Raw genomic sequence first — 17,793 nt, forward strand, 5'->3', positions numbered from 1 at the left:
TGGCAGATGGATTGGAGAGGGGAGAGTTTCTTACTCTCTATATGACCCAAGACAAGTCAATGAATCTCTCAGAGCTTCTGTGTCCTCATCTATAGAATGGGGATAATAATGCCCAAGTCACCTTTCTATTTGAGGAAAAAGCCCCGTTACCTTTGAGGGGCTGTTAGCTATTAGGGTGATCATTTTTGTATTCATGTTGTTTTCAGGCCAGTCTTGCTCCTGGACACTTGGGCAGGAAGTGTGGAAGGAGAATCCACTTTGAATAGCAGACTCAGGCAAAAACACTTAATGAAATGGCATCTTTTGGACCAGTTGTATTTTGGGTAAAGAGTCTTGGATGAATAGTAGGGGTAGTGGTAGTGGTAGTAGTGGTAGTGGTAGTGGTGGTAGTAGTAGTGATAATAATGATAAATGATGCTTTAAGGTCTACAAAGTGCTTTATACATGATAGCTTACTCACAATAGTCCTGGGAGATAAGGGACTAATATTTGTCCTCATTTTACAGATGAGGACACAGGTTGAGAGGGGTTAATAATTTGCTCAAAGCCACCCAGTGAATAAGTGTCTGAGGAAGGATTTAAACTCAGACCTTCCTGATTCCAAGTCCAGGACTCTCTCCTTCTCGCTGTCTCATTTTCCTCCTGACGCTGACATGTCACTTACTTTGCCTATCTGGCTTTCTTTGTTTCACGTTATCCACAGGTTGGCTCAGCACGCCTTCACTGCCTTCAGGAACATCGTTGATAGAAATGTTGAAGAGGATGTTTTCATCAATGACTTGGATGAAGACAGGCTGGGCCAGCTCATTGACCTTAATTTGGTCACTTTTCTGCTTCTCCTTGTGACAATCGGAGGAGCGTGTCTCTCCTGCAGAGATAGGCATATTTAACAGTGTTATCAAATGTCAGAGAGCAAATATTTCCAAAGCACTGGGAAGCAGCAGGCAAACACCTCCACCCCCTCCAGTCGCTCCTTGCCTGAAGCAGATAATGAATTTCTCCTCTCCCAATTAATGTTCCAGGGATTTGAGGATATGTTACTTGGATCAAACAGAAATGGAGTAAGATCCTTGGTGAATGACTACCAAGTCGAACTGGAATCCACAAAGGTGACAAGTCCTGATGCAAAGGTCTCTGCACAATAGGTCAGAGAACTCCCAGAGTTCTTTGCAAAGAAATTTTACATTTTGTTTTCAAATAAGTGCAGGGAGAGGCAGTTTGTCATAGAGGAAAGAAGAATGGTTTTGAGTTAGACAACTGGGGTTCAAATACTGACTCTGCCATTATTTCCTATGTAATCTTAGTTTGGGGCCTCAGTTTCCTCATCTGTAAAATATTTGGGTTGGACGAGATGACCTACGTCTAAGGTTCCATCCAGTTCTAAATTACACACACACACACACACACACACACACACACACACACACACACACACACATTTATCACATAGGATGAAATTTAACCCCAGATTTTCTACAGGAATAACAAAATAGTCTTTCCCTTGATTAGATTCTGGTGCTAGTTATCTGCTAGTTCTCAGTTCAGTTTCCCATAATCTATCAGTCAAACAACAAGCCTTTATTAATGCTTACTAGGCACAGTGGAGACAGAGACAAAAAGAAAGCAGCCAATGGGCATAAAGGAATTTACATTTTATTGGGGGAGATAGCATGTGTATCGTTCCTTTGGGGCTGTCGTTTTGAGAAGGGGCCCAGGCTGACTCCCCTCCTGGCTTTGCTTCTGACTTTCGGAACTTCAATACTGCACCCCTGCCAGGGCACCTTCCCTGTTCCTGCTCTAGTCCACACTTTCCAGCTTTCTTTTATCTGTTGTTTCCCCTTATTAGAATGGAAGCTTCTTAAAGGCAGGGACTCTCTCTTTTTTCTTCTATTTGTATCTTCATCATTTAGGACAGCATGTAGTAAACAGTAAATACGTGTTTCTTTTCTTTTTTGTGTGTGTTTCTTTACCTACAAGTTTAGGCAAAATAAATACAAGGCAATTTGGGGATGGAGCTGGAGGGAGTAATTTTGGCAGGGAGGAAGAAAATTGCTTTTTTCTCTACCTTCTATCAAGGAACTTTAATGTGCACTTTAGCTTCTTTTCTCAAATTTCCTGGCTTCCCAATTCATCAGCCTCTTCAGTTCCCACATCCTTCGTATCACCTCAGCCACAAATAGGGATGGTGACACCCTCGATCTTCCTACCACCCACAAGTGTTCCACTTCTATGATCAAGAATTCTGAGATTCCTCAGTGACTTCCACTTCCTCCATCTCAGCACTCTCTGAGACCATCACTGCTGTTCCAGTTTCATGTTTTCTCTTCCTGATTTTGATTCTATATCCGGCCGGTACAAAATTACAGTTTTCTCCATTCTTGAATTCTTTGCCCCTTTTGGCCCATTTGAGCTCATGTGTTGCCAAAGGAGATTGCTGCTACCATCCATTGCCTTTGTTCTTACTCAGGCTGCTGAATGGTTTTGGAGGAAGTCCCCCAACTCTACTAACTGGGTCCATTCCAAACTCTATGTTATTTAACTGAACTAGAGTCTCACTATCATAAGGCCAGCCCTTTACTCTTCCCCAATTAAATCTATCATATTCTATCAGATTTCAAATCTCCTTTCTCTTCAGACTTCCAGTATTATCTCTTTCCATTTTCCTCAGCAGAGGATATTAAATCATGTTTTATTGAGAAAATAGAGACCATTGACCAGGAGCTTTCTTTCCTCCTCTTCTATGTCTCAAAGCCTCTTGACCTCATTCCTCATTTTCTCCTTTACTTCATCCTCTGACGTACAGGTGGTCCTTTTCCTCTGCAAGACCAACTTATATTGTTGATTTCATCCTCTCCTGTCTCCTTTAGCGGGTTGCTGCTGCAATCATCCCTCTTTCTCTAATCTTAAATCTCTTCCTATCTACTGTTTCCCTCCCTGTTTGATACAAACATGCTCAAGTGTCCCTATCCTTTTATTCAAGTCTGCCATTCCCTCAAGCTATGGTCATATATCTCTTCCTTCCTTTCAAAGGCAAACTTCTAGAAAAAAAGTTTGCCTGTATTATCTCTGCTTCTCCTACTTTCTCTCTATCTTTAACCTCTTATAATCTGGCTTCCAACTACATCACTCAGCTAAAACTGCCCTCTCCAAAGTTCCTAATGATCTTTCAGTTGCCAGATCCAGTGGCTGTTTCTAAGTCCTTATCCTTCTTGAACTCTGCAGTATTTGGTGTTACTGACAGTTCTGTCCTGGAAATTCTTCTCTCTGGATTTTCCTATACTGCTCTCCTCTTTACCTTCTACCTGTCTGGGGGCTGCTTTTCAGTCTCCTTCGATGAACCCTATTGATGCCCTAACCCCAAGTGGACCCCAAGGTGGTGTTATGGATTCTGTTCATCCTTGGTGAGAATGGATGTCAATAGCAATATTTTCTCTTTGAAACAACAACCCTGAGGCTCCTGCCCCTCCCAGTGTGATTTAGCTATTTATTTTTTCTTTTCTATTAAAGGGACCACCCCCCTGACTACTTTTAAAGAGGCCTATTCACTGAATGGACATTACCTCACTTTAAGTGAGTACCAGAAAAGACTCTAGCCTAAAAGGCCAAGGTCTCCCATTGCATTCTGGACAGTCTCCAGTCATCCTAATGAATATCTAGCCCTTGCATTTAGATGGCTTAGGAGGAAAAAGTGAGGCTAGTGACCTTGCCAAACTCTTCCTCCCTCAAAACAAAGTCAAGTGCAAGTCATGTCATCATTTCTCTGATGTCATGGTCCTCTTCAAAAATGAAGGATGAACATAATCAACTCTCATGGATTCAATGATCATTTCTATGGCAATGAGTCCTAGAACTTGAATTTAGACTTAGTCCCTCTTCTAAGATCCAGGTTTGTACCTGTTGTTGCTGTTCAGTCATTTCAGTCTTGTCTGACTCTTCATGACCCCATTTGCAATTTTCTTGGCAAAGATACTGGAGTGGTTTGCCATTTCCTTCTCCAGTTCATTTTATGGATAAGGAAACTGAGGCAAACAGAGTCAAGTGACTTGCCTAAAGCCACATAATTAGTAAGTGTCTGAGGCTAGATTTGAACTCAGGAAGATGAGACTTCCTGATGCCAGGCCCAGTACTCTATCCACTACACTACCTAGTTGCTCAGGTTTACATCACTAACTGCCTATTGGACATTTTCAAATGGAAATCTTCTATAGGTACATCAAACCCAAAATATCCAAAACAGAATTTTTAATTTTTGACCCCCATACCTGCCTCCCTTCCAAACTTCTATTTTTGTTGAGGGCATATCCATCCTTCTAGGTACTCGTTCACAATCTTGGGGCCATCTTGAACTCCTCATTTCCTCCTTACCTTCCATATCTAGTCAGTTGCCAAGTCTTTTGGGATCACTTTCACACTGTCTCCTATCCATGCTTTAATGATATTCAAGCAGTCACCATGCTAGGTAAGCTACGCAGTCTTTCCCCTGGACTAATGCAGTAACCTCCTAATGGATCTTCCTGCCTCCAGTCTCTCTCTACTTGAATTTAGCCTTCACTCAGCTGCCAAAGTGACATTCTTATAGCACAAATCTTTGTGTCCATTGTCATTTTTCTGTTCCAAATCTAGGGCCTCACTAGTTTCCTCTGGGATAAAATACACATTCCTCTGATGGACATTTTAAGCCCTGTACAATTTGTGTCTGATCTATTTGTCCAGATTTATTGCTTATTTGTGGGTAGCTGGGTGGTACAGTGGAGAGAGTGCTGAGGCTGAGTCAGGAAAATTCACCTTTCCAAGTTCAAATCTAACCTCAGACACTTACTAGCTATGTGACCCTGGGCAAGTCCCTTTACCCTTCTTGCCTCAGGTTCTTTATCTGTAAAATAGCTGGAAAAGGAAATGGCAAACCACCCTAGTATCTCTTCCAAGAAAATTCCCGTAGGATCATGAAGGGTCAGGTGTAACCAAAAAATGACCAAAAACTTTGCCTATTACTCATCTTAACTCTATCTAAGACTTAGTCAAACTCACTTACTTATTTCTTACTCATGACATTCCAGATTCCATCTCTGAGCATTTGCCCAAGCTGTCCCCACTGCCTGAGGTGCTCTCTTTGCTCACTGATGGCTCTTAGAATTCCTACTTTCCTTCAAAACTTAGCTCAAGTGCTATGTGCTCTGTTAGGCATTTCCTCATTTTTCTCTCTTCCCAGTTGCTAATGCCTTCCTCTTGAAACATTCTTTTAATGTCTTTATATGTAGTTTACTTAAATATATGTAATCATGTGTATACATGTAGCATACATGTATATTTGCACACATACATGTCATTTCTCAGATAGAATGTCACTTCCTTGATGATAGGGACCATTTTGTTTTCTTTGTATCCTCACTGCCTAGCACAACTGACATAGTAAGCATTTAATTGATTGATTCAATTGACTTCTCTTATTCCGTTCAATTGACAAATCTGTGTGCTAGAACTTTATGTTTCAGTAGCTTAAAAGCAGTTTCCATTATGAGTGATCTACTGCATACCCAAGTAAAGAATGAGGGACAATACAGCTAGATGGCAATTCATGTGAAAAAGCAGGGGATCCTAGTGGATCACAAGCTCAATGAATTGACAGTATAATTTGGCAGACAAAGAGCCAGTCTATAATATTGTCAATGTGGGTATTGTTTTCCACCGACAGAAAGTGAACCCCCTGGATAAGTTGTTAGCTGACAAATACCTTGCCTCTTCTCCCCTCTTACCCTCAGCTATCCTGGCCGTGAGGCTTTTGGAGAAGTGGCGGTAGTAGTAATTACTATTTGTTACTAGTAATTAACACTTAGTGCTTGAAGGTATACAAAGTACTTTCCATACGTTTTCTCATTTGATGCACACAACAACCCTGTGAGAAGGGCAGAGGGAGAGTAGAGAAGTGACTGGCCCAGGGTAACATAGCTTATAAGTGTTGGAGGTGGGTTGGAGGCATGGTGTCTAGAATCATGGAGGTGAGGGCCCTGCTGGACTTTGTCGTACATAGCTGGGCCTCATCTATAGGATTTTGCTGAGTTCCAGACACCATAGGTTAGGAAGGACATTGACAAACTGGACTAGGTCCAGAGGAGGAAGACCAGTGTGTCAAGGGTCTGGAAGCTATAGGAGGTGGGAATGCTTAGCCTGGAGAAGGGAAGACTAGGTAGGGGAAGGGATGTGATCTGAAAGGTTTTTCTTAAAAAAGGAGGACCCCAGTGATACAATGAGTGCAAAGGGCCCTTTATTTGGAGCTAGAAGACTGAGAGAGAGTGGCAAAAGCACTAGGCTGGGCTTTAGGAGACTTATCTCTAGCTCAGTCATTTACTGCCTTTCTGAACTCAGGCTTGTCTTTCTATGTCTCTGGGCCTCAGTTTCTCCAGGCATAAAATGAGGGGATTTGACTAGATGAGATGCAAAGCTCCTCCTATCTCTCATCTTCCTAGTGTGGCCTGAACCAGATCAAAGTGTAATTGGGAAAAATTTGCAAAATAAATAAAGATACAATAAAACGTGAATAAGAAGACATTATATTTAAAAACAGTCAATACATGACCTGCAGGGATCTTCTGATTTGAGCTTGACACCACTGTTTGAAGGAACACACCAACACATACAATGATACGTGGGAATGTAAAGATGCACAGTGACACACTAACGTACATACAGGCAGACAGATGTTGACACATTGTGACATATAAGGACATAGAGATAAAGTTGTCTAACTATACTGAAGGTGTTTTACAAATGACTATTAAATGTTTCGGGGCAGGTAGGTGGCACAGTGAATAGAACACAAGTTTGGAGTCAGAAAGATCTGAGTTCAAATCCAGCCTCAAGTGCTTACTAGCAGTGTGATTCTGGACAAGTCATTTCAACCCTGTTTGCCTCAGTTTCCTCATCTGTAAAATAAGCTGGAGAAAGAAATGGCAAACCACTCCAGTATCTTTGCCAAGAAAACTCCAAATGGGGTCATATAGAGTTGGAGATGCCTGAACAGTATTAAATGTTTTACTCCAGAAGGAAAGGTATAGAAAAGATGGAAACCTCTTTTTTCTAGAAGTGTTTCCTCTCACTAGGTAGCTTTTCTTTTGACCCTTATGCAGAGTATCCTGGGATCACAGTTTTAAAACTAGAAAGGATCTAGAGATCCTTTGACCCTGCTCCCTCATTTTGGGACAGTGGCGTGGTACAGCAAATGGACTTGGGGGCAGGAAGATCTGAGAGAGGAGAAAGGAGAGAACAGAGGGAGACTCTTACTAGCTGTGTGACCCCAGGCAAGTCAGTTAGCCCATGAAATGGGGATAATAATAGCACTTGCCTCAAGGATTATTGTAAAGATCAAATGAAATAATATATGTAAAATGCCTTGCAAACTTTAAAGTGCCATATAGATGTTAGCTATTATTACAGAGGAAACTGACACCTAGAATGGCTAAATGACTTGCTCAGTGTCACACAGGTAGTGAGTGGTGAAACCAGGATTTGAACCTAGGTCTTCTTACACCCTACTCCCTCCCCCTGCCCTTCAAATGCTCTGTACCAGAGACACTGGACTCCTAGTTGTCCCTCTTAAAAGAACCTAACTCCCTGCTCCATACATTTTCTACTGGCTGTCCCCCAGGCCTGGAATACTCTCCCCCATCATCTCTACCTGTTGGCTTCCTTCAGGTCTCAGCTAAAATCCCACCTTCTGCAAAAAGCCTTTCTCGATTCCCCTTAATGTTAATGCCTTCCCTCTACTGATCATCGCACAGATAACTTGTTTGTACATGGTTATTTACATGTTGTCTCCCACATTAGACTGTGAGATCCTTGAGGACAGGACCTGTTTTTGTCTTTCTTTGTATCCCTGTGCTTAGCACAGTGCCTGCCTGGTGCTTAAATGCTTTTTGACTTGATTAGAAAACAGAGAAATGCAAAGTCCCAGATTCCTATGCATGTGGGGTTAGTACCTGCTTTTGTCACCGAGGGAGAGAAGGACGACTGGGACGTGGGGTGGCAAGCAGGGACCTGAACATATTCAAACCAAGGCAGCCTCCACCTCTGCTCTCAAGAAGTGGTAGAGCTGAGATTGAGAGCTTTTGAGCTAGAAAACGTTCCCTGGAAAAGTTGTTTGGTTTTAAGCCAAATAGGAATTGCACATAAAAGCACAGACCACGTGTGTGTATTGATGCACACACACGTATGTGCACAGAGTTGCATATACAAACATGCATACATATATATATACACACATGTATGCACACACACAAATAGGAAAACATTCACATATCCACTAATATGGATTTCTGTGGTATTCTGGATATGTATTCACACATAAAGACAGTCATATATGGTGATGCACATAGATACATATGCCACCCAAAGGTGCCCTCTTATACGTAGTTGCACATTGACACACACGCAAACATAATGACATACACATTGCTGCACAATGATACATGCAGATACAGAGGCATATGCTCATAACCAGATGCACATTGATATGTTGGCACACAATCGATACATGTTGCTACACTGTTACACAAACATACACAGACACAGTGACACATAAACACATCAGTATATAATGACACCAAGTAAACACACCGGTGCACAGAGATGTATGCTATACATTGACATATAAGGTACCCACATGTAGACACACTGGCACATTGCTAGACATCCTGATGTGCATAGACACACCCACACATACACAAAGACACATGGATACACACACTGATATAGACACGGGCTGACTGGTTCATGGAGACACAAAGTACCATACAGCATTACCCTGATTTCTATGTAGAGATACCGATACATGTGCATACCTACTGATAACGGTGCCAGAGACGAACTGATCCCCATAGATACACACCAACATCCAGAGTCCCTCTGATACCCACACAAAGCCCATCCTCCCACTCATACACAGTCACACAGATTTATATTGACAAAACCTCCCCCTCCCTCTCAGAGACTGACAAAGCTCCTTTCTTCCCTTGACTGGATGTTTCCTTTAAAAGCCTCTTCAGCTGGTAACAGATTGGAGGCCAATAGGCATTTGTCAGAGAAAAGTGTACCTAGTCATGCTGGAAATGGGCTTTGGGATGAGTGTGGGAGCTTGAACCCGCCATAAAGGGGAGAGGCCTGGCGCTGAGCAGGTTTTGTGATTGCTGCAGCGTTGCTGGCCGGCCCCGCACTGTTATCGGAGGTGGCAGGCGGCTCTCGCCCGGAAAGGAGCACATTACAGTAAGTAATAGCTTAGTTGGAGCCACTTTGTAACAGAGGTGACCTCCCTGCATCCCCCGCTGGCCTACCCTCATGGATCGATGGCACCTCTCAGTGCCTTGACTAACAGAGCTCCATTCCTCTCTCTTCAAGAGCAACATGCAGAATGGGGGAACTCAACAAGGAGGGGTGCGGATCTATTTGGGCTTCTAGGAGAAGGGCAGAGGAGGATGTCTTTACTATAGGATAGTGGAACAAGTAGAGAGCTTAGAGCTCATTGTTAAAGCTGTTTGAAACCTCCATAGGCTTCCTTGTCTTCCCCTCTCTCTGCCTCTGGGCAGCACAACAGTCAAGTACGTAGGACAAGGAGGAGGTGAGAGGTCTGCTCTGCTTCATGTGGCCCATTTGTCAGATGTGCTAGAGTGGGAATTCTTTTTTCAGCTATGGGTCAAGTGAAGCCGTCCCTGAGATTCCTTAAAGTTCTGAGACTCTATGAATTTTGGCAACCCATTGCTGACGATGCAATGTCAATCAGCTGTAGGAAGAAGATCCCCGAATCTGGAATCTTCCAGAGGACAAAAAAACCTGTTCTAGTAGGAAAAAGGGGTGGGGGAGGATCTCTTCATTTAGCCTACAGTATGCTCAACTCTAAGGTATCAAGATCTTAGGAGACTGAGCCACAGTCCCATTAAAACATCTCAGGACATGTATCTGATACCCAGTAGTATTACTAGAAGGAGTTGATGACATGCTCTAGCCTTTCCATAGACAAATTACCTTGGTAGTAACCAAACCGCAGTTCTTCTGTGTGAACTACATTCTGACTGTCTTTGGCATGTCCTCTTGGAATCATGCTATAGCTGCCCCAGCCTGGAGTCTCTTATATCTGGCACTGATTTCAGTCAATGGCCCTCTCTTATTTCCAGTACAAATCTCAGTGCTATCTTGGACTTTTGTCTCCCTCTCTGCCCCTCACATTGTCAGTCACTGACTCCTGTCAATTCTATCTCCTTTCTTTTGAGGATCTCTAGCTGATGCCTCATTTATAGGAAGCATGAAACACCTTTGTTCATGGAACAGTAATTAGGCCAATAGTGGAATGTAGAATGAGTGAAGCATGGGAAGTAAGATGCACAAAGTAGGATGGAGATAGATTCTTAAGGACTTTCAAAGCCAAGCAGAGAAGTTACATTTTATCCTGGAGGCAATGGGAAGCTTCTGTGGATTTGGTAACAGTGGAGAGGCACACTTAGATGTGTAGTCTAGAAATGTTGGTATAGGAGCTATGTTGAGGATAGATTGGGGAGGGGAGAAATTGAAAGTATGGAGATCAATTAAGAGGTTATCACTATAGTGCAGCTAGAAGGTAGGCTGTGTGAGAGGCCACCAAGGCATGGGAGTGACATAGGAAAATTGAGAAGACATGTCATGAAGGCTTGAGTTAGAGTGGTTACTCTGGGAGTGGAAAGAAGGGAATGGATTAGAGAGATACAGTCAAGGTAGAATTGGCAAGACTTAGCAAATGAATAATGTGAGGGATGGGTGAGAGAGAAGAGTCAAGTAGCCCCCAGGTTGCAGACACCTGGAGATAGGGTAAATTGTGGTCCTGTAGACAGAAATAATAAAATCAGGAGGGGCATGTTTAGAGGGAGAGACAATCATTTAGTTCTGGACATCTTGAGTCTGAGGAGCTAGAGGGACACTCTGATAGGGATGTCCTTTCTGCCGGTGGATATATGTATGTGGGTTTCTCTGGAGCTTAGAAGAGAAGTCAGGACTGTATGTATAAACCTGGGAGTCATCTGCACAGAAGCGATAACTGTAACCAAGAGAATCAAAGAAATTGCCCATAGAGAGTGTACATAGAGAAAAGGGGGGTGAAGGTGCACCCTTTGGGAGGTGCATCACACCTACATTAATGGGTGGGGTAAAGGGTGAGGAACCAGTGAAGGAGATTCTAAGATGGAGTGCTTCAAGAAGTAGGAGGTTTTGGACCCATTCTTCTGCACACTAGAGGGTAAAACTAAGAACAAAGGGTGAAAATTACAGGTAACAGATGCTCTATAACAATATGCAATTGATTAAATGATATCCTGATAACTAACATTTAGGCAATGCTTACAAATTTGTAAAACATTTTCCCTATCTAATCTCATTTGAGCTTCACAGCATCCTTGTGAGATGTGTGTTATTATGTGACCCCATTTTACAAATGACGAGACTAAGGCTTGGAAGGATTAAACGTCTTGTCCAATGTCACACAACTATTAGGTGTCGGAGGGTGGATAAACCTATGTCTTCTTGACCTTGAATCCAGTAAGCTATTCACCATATCACACTGATAGAAAAATATCAGGAAAAAGTTCCTTATAGTTAGAACTGTTCAAAATAGAATGGGCTGCCTTTTGAGGTGGTGAGTTTCCCATCAATGAGTGTTTATCCAGTTGTTGGATTACTAGTTTTTAGGAAGATCATAAAGGGAATTGTACTGAAGTATTTTTTTTTCTAGCAAAGACTCTACAAATTGATTTACTCTTGGTTGATGTGGATACAGTACATCCTGTTTTTGGCAGAAGGAGTTTGCAGGTCTCCGTATATTTGACAAACTATTCAGTGAGGATATTGTCCTTTAGAAAAAGCTCATAGGATTAGACCTAGAGCTGGGAGGGACCTCAGAGATCATATGGTCCAATCCCGTAATTTTACAGATTAGGACAACAGGGAGGTCATGGAGCTCACATTCAATTTCATGTCCTTTGACTTCAACCCCTGCATCCTTCCCACCCTACTGTGTTGCTCATAGTATTTAGGCACGGTTGTTGTATTTGAATGATAAGGATAACACATTTCTAGATCATTATGATTCCCACTAGAGAGGTGGTATGGTGTACTGGATAAGGGCTTAGATTTAAACCTTTCTTCTGCTGCATACTGACTGTGTGACCCTGGGCCTCTTCAGTGCCCCAGGTAACTCTCAAGGGCTCTAAGTTGCTGAGGGGTCAACTTGCAGTGGTAGAGAGTCCTCTGTCATCAGGAATGTAATCCCAGAACCCATCTCTATCCCAAATCTCTTCTCTTATGTTATATTCTTTGCTTCTAGCGATATGATTATCTCCATTTGACAAATGAAGAAACTGACACACAGAGATTAATTGATTTTCCCAAGGTCACATAGGGAGTTAATGGAAAGGCTAAGACTTAAACCCAGGTTTTTTTTACTTCAAGCCTAGAGCTCTTTCTATTGTGCCGAATTGAATCCTTATAAAACATCAAATTTTCTGTTTAAAATTTGACGTATTTATCACAATGTATTGGTATATTTATGTACAATCTATCCCTCTCTTCTCATTTCTAGATATATATATCTAGATCTATACATGTACATATCTAGTGTCTTTTGCTCACACAGCATCCTACTGGGTGCTAGCTTCTTTTATCTTTGCCTTTCCCATTCTACCCCATTAGTCTTCTTCCTAACCCCTCCCATCTATTAGTGTCCAGAATGTTCCCATTTTCTACTCTTGGGATACTCAATGTGTAAAATTCCAAAGAGTCACCAATATTTGGAAAGCACTTCACATTTTATTATATTAAGTATGCCATATTGCATTCAAATATAGTTTCAACAGAAAGGATGAATATAGGACTTGATGTAGTTGCTCTTTCTGCCTTCTTTCCCTGCCTCTGATTGGTCAAGGTTTACAAATGTCACATTTTATGTAAAGCATCAGGAAAGACAACATGTAGCCAAAGGTTCCCATTTGAATTGGGTTTGGATCTGGTTTAGAAACTTTGATGTGCCAACAAACATGTTAAGATGGATTTTACTTCTAACTAAGGAGACAAGACACATAAACACAAATTGGATGGAGAGTAACCACAAGGTGATGTTTAAGCCAGTTTGTAATAGGGAGCTCACTATGTGAAATGAACTCATTGTCCATTCATCATTCATTCATTCATTCATGCTATAATACATTTAGGGGCCATGTTTCAAGAGGTAATGCAGTTAGAAGTCTTCGGAAAACATTTTGTCCACACTCCTCATTTTAGGGGTGAGGAAATTCATTGAACAAATGTGCTGAGTGTTTTTGATGCCTTGGCCTGATGGAGATCTGACCATGTGTCCTTGAAGGCTATGTTAACAGAGTACAACTTTTGGCAATTGGAAAGGTTTTGAGGACAAGATTAATGATGTACTATGCACCTGTTGTTCAAGGACCAGCCTTGATAAATCCAGAGGCACTCATCTCCAGATTAGCCATAGGATAATAAATGAATTGGCTATAAGGCAAGTCTCAAAAGACTAAAACTTTAAGAAACAGGCTATTAAGTCATTGTGAGAGAGAGAGAGTTGTCACTATCTGTCTCAGTGGATGGAGAACCCATGTTGATGAAGGCATAGGCAGTTGAAATAAATTCAGGGGACTAAAGGGAATAGGAAAGATGAATTGTAGGTACAAGAGAAACTTTGGGGACCCTCTCAAATGCCAGGATGTTGATGTGCAAACAAAACAGAGGGCATCTAAGGGTGCAGGGTAGGTCGGGGATTCAGTGTGAAGGATGGGTCAGAATTGGCATTGACAGGCAGATCTCACTCTGAGAATAAGAGTCTGGGTTGTGTGGAATAAGTACTTTTGCTCTGCCCCCTAAAATGAGCTCTGGGACTCAGATTTGGTGAAATCTGACAGAGAAGACTTTTAGGGGAATGGAGTGGGAGAGGGGGCAAGGGTAGAAATAATAACTGTCTGAGCATTTAGAATATTATTTTGGGGAAAAGGGACTAGCCTTGTTGGGCATGGTCCCAGAAGGTTGAACTAGAACCTGCATGAGGATCAAGTTGCAGGGGCAAATGTGAGTTGGGTATAAGGAAGAATTTTCTAATTAGCAGAGCTGTCCAAAGGTGTTAGAATAGGTTGTCTTGGGAGGTAATAAGCTCCTCATTAATGGAAATAATAGTGATGACATTTAGAGCCAGAAGGGACTTTAGATATCCCTGAATCCAAAATCTCATATTTTACATTTGAAGAAACTGAGACCTAGGAAGGGGAAGTGGTTTCCTCAAGGCCATACAGTTAGGAAATAGCAGAGGCAATGTCTGAACCCAAATCTTCTCAACCCAAATCCAGGACATTCCCTTCTTTTTAAAAATTTATTTAAAATTTTTTTAAAAAATTATTAATTTATTTGTTTTCAGTTTTCTACAATCACTTCCAAAAGTCTTAGATTTTTCTCCCCCTCCCTCATCCCTCCCTACCTGAGATGGTATGCAATATTATGTGGGTTCTATACATATATTCTTGTTAAATACATTTTCACATTAGTCATTTTGCATGGAAGAATTAAAATGAATGAGAGAAATCAAACCAAAATATAACACAAGAGAAAACATTCTGCTTCATTCTGCATTCTGCTTCCATAGTTCTTTCTCTAGATATGGATGGCATTTTGCCTCTAGAATCCTTTGGGAATGTTTTAGGTCCTTGCATTGCTGTGAAGGGCTAAGTCTACCAGAAAAATTTCTTACACATTGTGGTTGTTACTGTGTACAAAGTTCTCCTGGTTCTGCTCATTTCACTCAGCATCAGGTCATATAAGTCCTTCCAGGCCTCTCTGAAGTCTTCCTGTTTATCATTTCTTATAGGATTCCATTGCATTCATATACCACAACTTTTTCAGTCATTCCCTAACTGATGGGCATCCCCTCAATTTCCAGTTCTTGGCTACCACAAAGAGAGCTGCTAAAAATATTTTTGTACATATGGGACCCTTTCCCATTTTCATGATCTCTTTGGGATACAATTCTAGAAGTGATATTGCTGGGTCAAAGGGTATGCACATTTTTATAGCCCTTTGGGCATAGTTCCAAATTGCTCTCCAGAATGACTGGATTAACTCACAGCTCCACCAACAATGAATTAGTGTTCCACCTCTCCCACATCTTCTCCAATATTTATCATCTTCCTGTTTTGTCATATTAACCAATCTGATAGGTGTGATGTGGTACCTCAGAGTTGTTTTGATTTGTATCTCCCTAATCAACAGTAATTTAGAGCATTTTTTCATGTGACTATAGATAGCTTTAATTTCTTTCTCTGAAAACTGCCTATTCATATCCTTTGATCACTTGTCAATTGGGGAATAACTTGTAAGGACTTACCCTTCTAAGAGAACCTGGATGGCCTTCCATGCATGCCCCCTGTTCCTCTTGCCCCATCATTCATGCTAATGAGGCAATTTCTGTCCTTGATGAATGGTTGGACTGGACCTTGCCAAATCAGGGTCTCTAGTATTGTCAGGCAGGAAAAAGATTTATTTTTGGTTGAGGGAGCAGTGAAAAAAATAGTGGTTTTCACATCAGGAGAATGGAATTTAATTCCCATCTTTGCCATTCACTATTTGTATGACCTTGAACAAGTCATTTTTGGGCTTTTGGTAAAGCCCATCTGTGAAAGGGTCGGGTTGGATGAGATGACCTCTTAGCTCTAGATCTTTGTTCATAAGTCCCCAAATAGTAAAAAATTATGTCAACAGACAGGGAGAAGCCCGGAGAAGAATCCTTCTCCCTTCACCTCCTTATAGGATAAAATAACAATGATAACAACTAGTATTTAAACATGCTTAAGAAGCTAGTTAGTATAGGCAGCAGAGGGCTAAACCTGGAGTCTGGAACATCTGGGACTGAATGCTGCCCCAGACACTCACTAACTGTGACCCGTGGCAAATGATGGAACCCCTCTCAGCCTCAGTTGCCTCATCTGTAAAATGGGGATAGTAAGAGCACCTCCCTCATAAAGTTGTTGAATGGATCAAATGAAATAACATATAGAAAGTGTTTTGCAAACCTTGAAGTGCTCTGTAATTGCTAGCTATTTTTTAAAAGCACTTTTCATATGTTCTCTCAGCTTTGGTTGTGATTATGCAAGCAGATCAATGAGAAGCTGCACTGTTATCACAGATTCCAGACTGAGCACTCCAGGTTCAGCTCCATGGGGGTGAGGCTCCTTTCCATGGTTTGCTCCAAGCCTGATCTGTCTGCTGGGAGACAGAAACACAATTTCAGAGATGCAATAGTCTGAGGTGACTTTTCTATTCACCAGTCTGTGATATCATCTCTCATTGCTTTAGGTTCCTGAGCTGTTACCATTGAAAACAAAAATCAGAAATCTGGCGCTCAGGCAGGTGGCTATTAAATGTTGAATTGCAGTGATAGAAAATAATTTGGTTCAGTCAAGTCTTGGAAGAATTTCAAAATTAAACAGGCCTTTTCCTTTCCCATCCTCCTAGATGCTCACCCCCTCAAGCCCTCTTTGTTGAGGTCTTTTGCTTAGAAATGGAAATTCTTAGTTTGGTATATTCTCACCTTTTCTTCCCAGCATGAGTATAAGCTCCCTGAGGGAAGGGATGATGGCTTTTTTAAGCATTGTCCTCTGCTCCAAACATCTGGAATAATGATGTTTAATTCTAGAAATTCTGGAAAGATTTTAAGAGAACTTTTAATAATTGGAGCATGTCCAGAGGAAGGCAGTCAGTATGGAGAAAGGATTGGGAAGGCTGCTGTAGGAGAATCTGCAGTAGGTACCATGGAGAAATGAAGGCTGGTGGACAGGGTGAGGGGACATCATCACTGTTTCCAAATGTCTGCAAGCCTTCATGTGGTATAAACTTAGAACTAATCTCCTTGGGAGCAAAGGGTTACAAGGAGAGAGGCAAGTAATTAAGGGGCTGGTAGGTGGTATGGTAGATGGAGTGCTGGCTCTGGAGTCAGAAAGATCTCAGATACTTGGCAGATGCATGACCCAGAGCACGTCACTTTACCTCTGTCTGCCTCAATTTCTTTACCTGTAATATCACCTACCTCGAAGGATAGTACGTAGAATCAAATGAAATAATAATTGTAAAGCACTTGACCCAGTGTCTGGCACATAGTAAGCACTATATAAGTGTTAGCTATTATTATTTACAAGTATTATTATTTCAGCTCAATATTAGAAAGGATTGCCTAACAACTGAAACTGTTCAACAAGTAAATGAGTGTCTCATCATTGGAATTCACATCATCATAGAATGAAGGGTTGAAGATAAATGAACACATATTTTGTTAAGCACCTACTATGTGCCAGGCACTGTGTCAGATGATAGGGCTGCAAATACAAGGATCAAATAGGACAATATCTGTAAAGTGCTTAGCACAGTGCTTGGCATACAGTAGGCACTTAATAAGTGCTTGTTGTCCTCCTCTTTCCTCTACAAGCAACCAAAGCAGTCCCTACCCTCAAACAGTAGCTTGCATTTTAATGGAGGAAGATAAAACCCAGTGGGGGCAGCTGTGCTTCAGCATGGTTTAGAAATGGTTGGGAAGTGCTGTGGTGGGCTGGTTCCAGCCAAACTAAGGTAAAAGCTCACCTATGGAACCTAGGTTCACAGAGGAAAGAGCCAGTTTTAGAGGACAGAGGACATCTAGTTCTCTAATCATTGTAAAGATGAGTAAACTAAGACTGAGGAAAGTGACTTGCCCAATATCACATATCTTGAATCCAAGTCCTCTCATTCCATATC

This window comes from Notamacropus eugenii, chromosome 5 (assembly GCF_028372415.1).
Source record: "Notamacropus eugenii isolate mMacEug1 chromosome 5, mMacEug1.pri_v2, whole genome shotgun sequence".
In the NCBI taxonomy this organism is placed as follows: domain Eukaryota; kingdom Metazoa; phylum Chordata; class Mammalia; order Diprotodontia; family Macropodidae; genus Notamacropus; species Notamacropus eugenii.